The sequence below is a fragment of the Hyla sarda genome, chromosome 8, assembly GCF_029499605.1.
Source record: "Hyla sarda isolate aHylSar1 chromosome 8, aHylSar1.hap1, whole genome shotgun sequence".
NCBI lineage: Eukaryota > Metazoa > Chordata > Amphibia > Anura > Hylidae > Hyla > Hyla sarda.
Genome location: NC_079196.1, coordinates 149281437 through 149289958, shown reverse-complemented (window position 1 = coordinate 149289958; position 8522 = coordinate 149281437). Strand labels below are relative to the sequence as shown.

At 46.2% G+C, this 8522-nt stretch overlaps 1 protein-coding gene across 3 annotated transcripts in view; it reads left to right on the top strand.

Moving 5' to 3' along the window:
• Positions 1-8522, top strand: part of PTCD1 (pentatricopeptide repeat domain 1) — a 28972-nt gene that overhangs the window by 279 nt on the left and 20171 nt on the right. For all 3 annotated transcript variants that reach the window (XR_008847170.1, XM_056535777.1, XM_056535776.1), the window contains exon 2: positions 1022-1087. The gene's annotated coding sequence lies outside the window, so the exon portion shown is untranslated. The remainder of the gene's footprint in view (positions 1-1021; positions 1088-8522) is intronic.

Genomic DNA, 8522 nt, shown 5'->3' with positions numbered 1-8522 from the left:
CAGCTCATACGGCTGGCACATATACATTTACTGTTGATCCACAGCGCTATCGGGATCCCTATGCCCGATGGCGCTGTCATCAGGATCCCCACGCCCGCAGCTCTACTCCCCGTCCCCCGCATCTCTACTCCCCGTCCCCCGCATCTCTACTCCCCGTCCCCCGCAGCTCTACTCCCCGTCCCCTGCAGCTCTACTCCCCGTCCCCCGCATCCCTCCTCCCCGTCCCCCGCAGCTCTACTCCCCGTCCCCTGTGAACGCTCAGGGAGCGATCCACAGCGCTATGGGGATTCCTACGCCCGATGGCGCTGTCATCAGTGTGCGTCCCCGCGAGCGCCCCATGCCCGCAGCTCTACTCCCCGTCTCCCGCATCTCTACTCCCCGTCCCGTTAACGCTCAGGGAGCGGGGAACAGAAAGTAGAGCATCGGGCGCAGGTAAAGTAGTACTGCGCATGCGCAGCACTACGCGAATAACTTAACCTGCGCCCGATGCTCTACTTTCTGTTCCCCGCTCCCTGAGCGTTAACGGGACGGGGAGTAGAGATGCGGGGGACGGGGTGTAGAGCTGCAGGGGACGGGGAGTAGAGCTGCGGGGGACGGGGAGTAGAGATGCGGGGGACGGGGTGTAGAGCTGCAGGGGACGGGGAGTAGAGCTGCGGGGGACGGGGAGTAGAGATGCGGGGGACGGGGTGTAGAGCTGCGGGCGTGGGGATCCTGATGACAGCGCCATCGGGCATCGGGCTCCCGATAGCGCTGTGGATCAACAGTAAATGTATATGTGCCAGCCGTATGAGCTGCGTACATGTGTGAAATTCTGTCGGGCCACAGAGGCCATGAGAGCTCCGTACAGCTTCAGCAATCACAGGGTGAGGAGATCCTCTCCCTGTGATAGCCAAACTGACACTACTGTGCGCATCGATGCGCGACGTTTAAATATGTCACGTGACAAGAGAGAGCCAATAGGATGTGATGGAGGCGGACCATCTCATTCTATGGCAAATCTCATTCCACGGCAATGCACCGGGTAACGTGACCTGTGACAGAGGACAGTATGGGGCGAGCGGCGGTGAGGAGCTGCAGGGACGGGAAGGTTAGTAAGGGAGGACCGGGGACTGAGTACGGAACCGACACACCGAGCTGCTTGCTACCCCTGAGGCCTAGTCTGTACTGTCTCTTCTCGCCATGTGTTCTGTATACGAGCTATTGCTCCATGTTATCAGCCACATCCATATCTTCTATTAACAAGCAATCCCTATGGGGGAGCCAGAGTGGTTCAGTTGTCCATAGCAACCGATTAGATGGCTTTTTTTCATGTTAATCCCTTAAGGTCCAGGCCAATTTTATTTTTGCATTTTTGTTTTTTCCTCCTCGTCTTCTAAAAATCGTAACTCTTTTATATTTCCATCCACAGGCTAGTATGAGGGCTTGTTTTTTGCGTGACCAGTTGTCCTGCGTAATGAAATCACTGATTTTACCATAAAATGTATGGCGCATGCAAAAAAATACTATTTGTGTGGGGAAATTAAAAAGAAAACCGCAATTTTGCTAATTTTGGAAGGTTTCGTTTTCACGCCGTACAATTTATGGTAAAAATGACGTGTTCTTTATTCTTTGGGTCAATACGATTAAAATACCCATGATAACATATTTTTCTATTAATGTTGCGCTTAAAAAAAAAAAAAAGTCGCAAACTGTTTAACCAAATTGGTACGTTTAAAATCCCCCTATTTTGAAGACCTATAACTTTTTCATTTTTCCGTATAAGCGGCGGTATGGGGGCTCATTTTTTGCGCCGTGATCTGTACTTTTTATTGATACCACATTTGCTTATAACAAAACTTCTAATACTTTTTTATAATTTTTTTTGGAATAAAATGTTATAAAAAAAAAAGCAGCTATTTAGGATTTTTTTTTACGTTCACGCCGTTCACCATACAGTATCCTTAACATTTAATTTTAATAGTTGGGATATTTACGCACTTGGCGATACCAAATATGTATATAAAATATTTTTTTACACTTTTTGGGGGTGAAATAGGGAAAATGGGACAATTTGCGTTTTTATTGGGGGAGGGGGTTTTTCAAATTTTTTTTTTTTTTACTTTTATTTTTACACTTTAAAGGACAACTGCAGAGGCATTACATTTATCCCCTATCCACAGGATAGGGGATAAGTGTTTGATCGCGGGGGGTCTGACCCCCTGGGACCCCCCCGATCTCCCTAACGGGCGCCGCCATTAGCACTCATGGTGATGCCCCGTCTCCTCCCCGTCCCCATACAATACTATGGGGTATGCGGGGAGGCACGAATGCTGCCTCCCCGCATCCACCATAGAGATGTATGGAGGAGGCGTGCTGGCATGCCCCCTGCATGGAAGAGCCGCGGCCCCGTACAGGAGATCACAGGGGGTCCCAGCGTTCGGACCCCCCGCGATCAAACACTTATCCCCTATCTTGAGGATAGGGGATAAGTGTTTGTAACGCTGCAGATGTCCCTTAATAGTCCCCATAGGGGACTATTTATAGTAATCATTTGATTGCTAATACTGTTCAGTGCTATGTATAGGACACAGCATTGTACAGCATTATCGGTCATCTTCTGCTCGATCGCAGACCAGAGCAGAAGACCCCGGGAGATGGCCAGAGCAAGGTGAGGGGGACCTCCGGCCGCCATGCTGGATGATCGGGCGATCCGATCATCCATTCAAAGTACCGCGATGCTGCAGATGCTGTGATCTGTATTGATCACAGCATCTGAGGGTTTAATGGCGGACATCCGCACGATCGCAGATGTCGCCCATTACAGGCGGGTCCCTGGCTGCTATCAGCAGCCGGGACCAGCCGCGCATGATGCGAGAATCGCTCCGATGCTAGCGGTTATGCATAGGACGTAAATGTGCGTCCTGGTGTGTTAAGTGCCACCTCATCAGGACGTACATTTACGGTGCTCGTCGTTAAGGGGTTAACAAGCAATCCCTATGTGGGAGCAAGAGGGGTTGAGTTGCCCATAGCAACTTTTTTCATGTTAAAGGCCTCTGAAAAATTAAAGATTAAAATGAAAAAAAAAGTAATAATAAGAGTTCTCTAGCCATAGACAACTTATCCCCTATCTGAAGGATAGGGGATAAGTGTCTGATCGCGGTGGTCCGACCGCTTGTACCCCCTGAGAACTCCCAAACTGTTGTGACTCTGTGTGGCTAATGTTTGTGTCACAGATACACCCCCTCAGTTCAGCTCTATGGGGAACGTGGGATGCCCCAACGCTGCATCTCTGCTTCTCCCATAGAAATTTGTGGTGACAGGGGGGTGCAATACCTGATCACTTTGTGACGCCAGGGCACAGTTAGCCTATACACAGCCCAAGCACAGCTTCTCTTGGGCCAGACACGGGGAGTAAAGAAACCCACCAATGTTGGGTTACGGATAACTGCCTTTTACTGAGCAGCGTGCAGATGTTATTAGTGTACGTTCTAGGGATCGACCGATATCGGTTTTTCAGGGCCGATACCGATAATCGGTGCAGGTTAGGGCCGAAAGCCGATAACTTATACCGATATTACGGTATAAGTTATCGGCTATTTAACCCCCTGCGACACCGCTGCAGATCATTGATTTAAAGCGGGCGCTTTAAATCAATGATCTGGAGTGGCTTTTGCGGGGCCATAGACCGCCGCCACCACCCGCTTCTCTCCCCTACCTGTCAGGGTGGTCCGGGCCATCCATCCATCGTTCCTGTAGTGTCCGGGGGCGTTCCGGGTGGAGGGTGAACCGGTCCGGGCTGTCCTTCTTCTCCGGCGGTCATCTTCTCCACTCCGGGCAGGCTCCGGCCTAGTACGCTGCATAGACGCCGCTGCGCAGCGACGCACCTGACGTCACGACGTAGCGGCGTCTATGCAGCGTACTAGGCCGGAGCCTGCCCGGAGTGGAGAAGATGACCGCCGGAGAAGAAGGACAGCCCGGACCGGTTCACTCTTCACCCGGAACGCCCCCGGACACTACAGGAACGATGGATGGGCCGGACCACCCCCATTACGGGTAAGTTTAATTTTTTAATTGACTCGGAGGGTGGGGGAGGGGCCCGACCGGTATAGTGGTATGGGCAAAAATCCATACCGGTATACCGCCCAGCATCACGGTGGGGGGGTGCGACGCGGTGTGGTGGGTCGGAGGTGCGGCGGGTCGGGGGGGTGGCGGTCGCGGTGCGGTGGGGGCGGGGCATTATCGGCTTATCGGCAAGATAATTGCCGATACCGATAATGCCCAAAATCGTGATTATCGGCCGATAATATCGGCCATACCGATAATCGGTCGATCCCTAGTACGTTCACACGTGCGGATTTACAGCGTATTTTACGCTTCAGATCCACCGCTGAAGGACCTCTGTATGGTGCCCTTAAATGTGCCTGCTCGGAGCGGCAATAAGCCGCTCCGAGCAGACACTGCGATGGGTCTCCCACGCATGCGAGGTGTACTTGCACACATCGCGGCTGCTTCCCCTGCTCAGTGAGCTAGGCCGAGAGCTGCCGCGATGTGCGAGTATACTGCGCATGCGCTCTGCGACTCGCATATCGCAGTGTGTCTGCTCGGAGCGGCGTATTGCCGCTCTGAGCAGGCACATTTAAGGGCACCATACAGAGGTCCTTCAGCGGCAGAACGTACCCTTACACACAAGTAGAGTGGATGCAGTGTAACCCTTTGGAAGCCCAGTTGCCTTGCTGTGACTTATGGTGTTTTTCACCAAACTGATTAATGCTGACTTGTTATGAGACTGAAGATTCTCCAGGCCGGCTAGGGTTCTGACAAGGTCCAACAACTTTCTCTGCCAGGGCTTGGCTTTCCACTCTACGGGGGATCATTGGCAGAATGGCTGGATAGGATTGAGAAGAGATTTGTTTTGGGGCCTCAGGATTTCTCCTCACCTCACTTCTTTACCACACTTGTGCTCAGCATACAGCTTTAGGCTGTACTGGGGCAACTCCTCCCCCCACTACATTATATACTACAGAATTTAGGGGTTCCCATTGGGCAGGCAGGGTCACATGGCTTACACTGCTCCTCTGCTCTTAGAGTACCTGTCACCAGATAAAACTTTCTGTGCAGAGCGTAACAATCATTTACAAACAAATTCTGTAAAAATCAGACAATGTGATTTTATGGATTTTTTTTTTCTCGTTATGTCTCTTATAGTTGAGGTATACCTATGATGAAAATTACAGGCAAATCTCCTCTTTTTAAGTGGAGGAACTTGCACAATTGGTGGCTGACTAAATACTTTTTTGCTCCACTGTAAGTTGTATAATGCTGCAGTACTCCTTTAAAGAATCTGATTGGTTGCTATGAGCAACTGCACCACTTTTATGTATACATACTCCGGACTAGGATTACGTTTCTAGATCCTTTATATGTATACATCCTCCATAAACAAGGCCATAAATGTTGGTTTTGAAAGAAAATGAAGTATTTCTCACAGAAAAGGATTGCAGTAACACGTGTTTTGTTATACACATGTTTATTCCCTTTGTGTGTATTGGAACTAAACAAAAAAAAGTGAGGAAAAAAGGCAAATTGGACATAATGTCACACCAAACTCCAAAAATGGGCTGGACTAAATTATTGGCACCCTTAACTTAATATTTGGTTGCACACCCTTTGGAAAAAATAACTGAAATCAGTCACTTCCTATAACCATCAATAAGCTTCTTACACCTCTCAGCCGGAATGTTGGACCACTCTTCCTTTGCAAACTGCTCCAGGTCTCTTATTGGAAGGGCGCCTTTTTCCAATAGCAATTTTAAGCTCTCTCCTCAGGTGTTCAATGGGATTTAGATCTGGACTCATTGCTGGCCACTTCAGAACTCTCCACTGTACACTGGGCTGTACAGTGCGACCCAAAATCCGTTGGTAATCCTCAGATTTCATGATGCCTTGCACACGTTCAAGGCACCCAGTGCCAGAGGCAGCAAAACAACCCCAAAACATCATTGAACCTCCACCATATTTCACTGTAGGTACTGTGTTCTTTTCTTTGTAGGCCTCATTCCGTTTTCGGTAAACAGTAGAATGATGTGCTTTACCAAAAAGCTCTATCTTGGTCTCATCTGTCCAGACTGTGAAGATGTTTTCCCAGAAGGATGTTGGCTTACTCAAGTTCATTTTGGCAAAATGTAGCCTTGCTTTTTTATGTGTCTGTGTCAACAGTGGGGTCCTCCTGGGTCTCCTGCCATAGCGTTTTATTTCATTTAAATGTTGACTGATAGTTCGCGCTGACACTGATGCTCCCTGAGCCTGCAGGACAGCTTGAATCTCTTTTGGAACTTGTTTGGGGCTGCTTATCCATCATCCGGACTATCCTGTGTTGACACCTTTCATTAATTTTTCTCTTCCGTGCACGGCCAGGGAGATTAGCTACAGTGCCATGGGTTGCAAACTTCTTGATAATGTTGCGCACTGTGGACAAAGGCAAATCTAGATCTCTGGAGATGAACTTGCAACCTTGAGATTGTTTATATTTTTCCACAATTTTGGTTCTCAAGTCCTCAGACAGTTCTCTTCTCCTCTTTCAGGTGTCCATGCTTAGTGTGGCACACACAGACACACAATGCAAAGACTAGGTGAACTTCTCTCCTTTTTATGTGCTTTCAGGTGGGATTTTTATATTGCCCACACCTGTTACTTGTCCCATAAAGGAGCATCACATACTTGAAACAATCTTATTTTTACACAATTTTGAAAGGATGCCAATAATTTTGTCCAGCCCATTTTTGGAGTTTGGTGTGACATTATGTTCAATTGCTTTTTTCCCCTCCTTTTTTGGTTTAGTTCCAATACACACAAAGGGAATAAACATGTGTATAGCAAAACATGTTACTGCAATCCTTTTCTGTGAGAAATACTTCATTTTCTAGAAACATTTTAGGGGTGCCAACATTTACGGCCTTGACTGTATATCCACCAAAGACAAGAAATAGTTTTCTAGGTCTCTATATCTCTGTATGTGTATACATCATCCATAGACTAGAAATATATTTCTAGATCTATGTATATTAGTGTATCTCCTCATTAGACAACACATGTGTTTCTAGATTCCTATAAATGTATCCATGAACAAGGAAGAGCTTTCTAGATCCTGTGGGGAGAGTCATCCAAACCTGTGCAGAGAAAAAATCGACCAGTTGCCTATAGCAACCAATCCGATCGCTTCTTTCATTTTTTAAAAGGCCTCTGAAAAATAAAAGAAGCAATCTGATTGGTTGCTATAGCCAACTAGTCAACTTTTCCTCTGCACAGGTTTTGATGGATCTCCCCCTATATGTGTATACATTATTTATGGATAAGGAATGTTTTTCTAGATCCTATATATGTATACATCATCTATAGACAGGGAATATATTTCTAGATCCTATATATAAATACCAAAAACACAGGTGTAGTGAAGCTGTAAATAAAATAAAAAAAGGATGGGGTATATGAAAATCCAAATTCCCAATGTACTCCTACTGCATAAATTGTGGACCACCTCGAGAGGACTGCTGACCGCAGCTATAAACTACCAAACCTACAAACACTAATACTGCAGCAGACCAATATATTTTTATCCCAATGTATAATTTTTATTGAGTATAAGAAAAAATACACACAGAAAAACATGATAAAAACAGACATGATAGCATATGAAAAATGGACGTCTCGGCATAAACTACATGTTGAATTAACCCCGGAGTGTATCATATCCAAAGTAAGGGTACAGAGGTAAAGTGCAAGTTCTAAAGTGCAACAACAATAAACACCACAGAGATACCCACATATCCAAGCCAAGAAACAAGCAGGAGACGTCCACCCCTACGTCTGTTTCGGATCCGGGTCTCTATGTTTTTATGTGTGTATTTTTTCTGTATTTAATAAAGATTATACATTGGGATGAAAATATATTGGTTTGCTGCAGTATTAGTGTTTGTAGGTTTGGTAGATCCTATATATGTATATATCCCCCAGGAACAAGTATTATATTTCTAGATCCTATATATACCCTTTAATAGACAAGAAATAGATTCCTAGATCTTATATATGTATATACCTTCCATAGACAGGATATAGATCTCTAGATTTTATATATGTACAGTATATACCTTCCATAGACAGGATATAGATTAATAGATCTTATATAGGTATATACCTTCCATAGACAGGCAATAGATTTCTAGATCTTATACAGTGGTCCCTCAACATACGATGGTAATTCGTTCCAAACGAGCCATCGTTTGTCGAATCCATCGTATGTTGAGGGATTCGTGCAATGTAAAGTATAGGAAGCTGTACTCGCCTGTCCCCGAGTTTAGAAGCAAATCCCCATAGCAGACCTCTTCTAAACTGGGCGGTTCCCGAGACACGTGTCATCAGAGAGCACTTAGACAGAAAAGAACAACTCAACTTCAGAAGCTCATAAGTACTGAAAGGATTAAGATTTTTTAATAGAAGTAATTTACAAATCTGTTTAACTTTCTGGAGCCAGTTGATATATATATAAA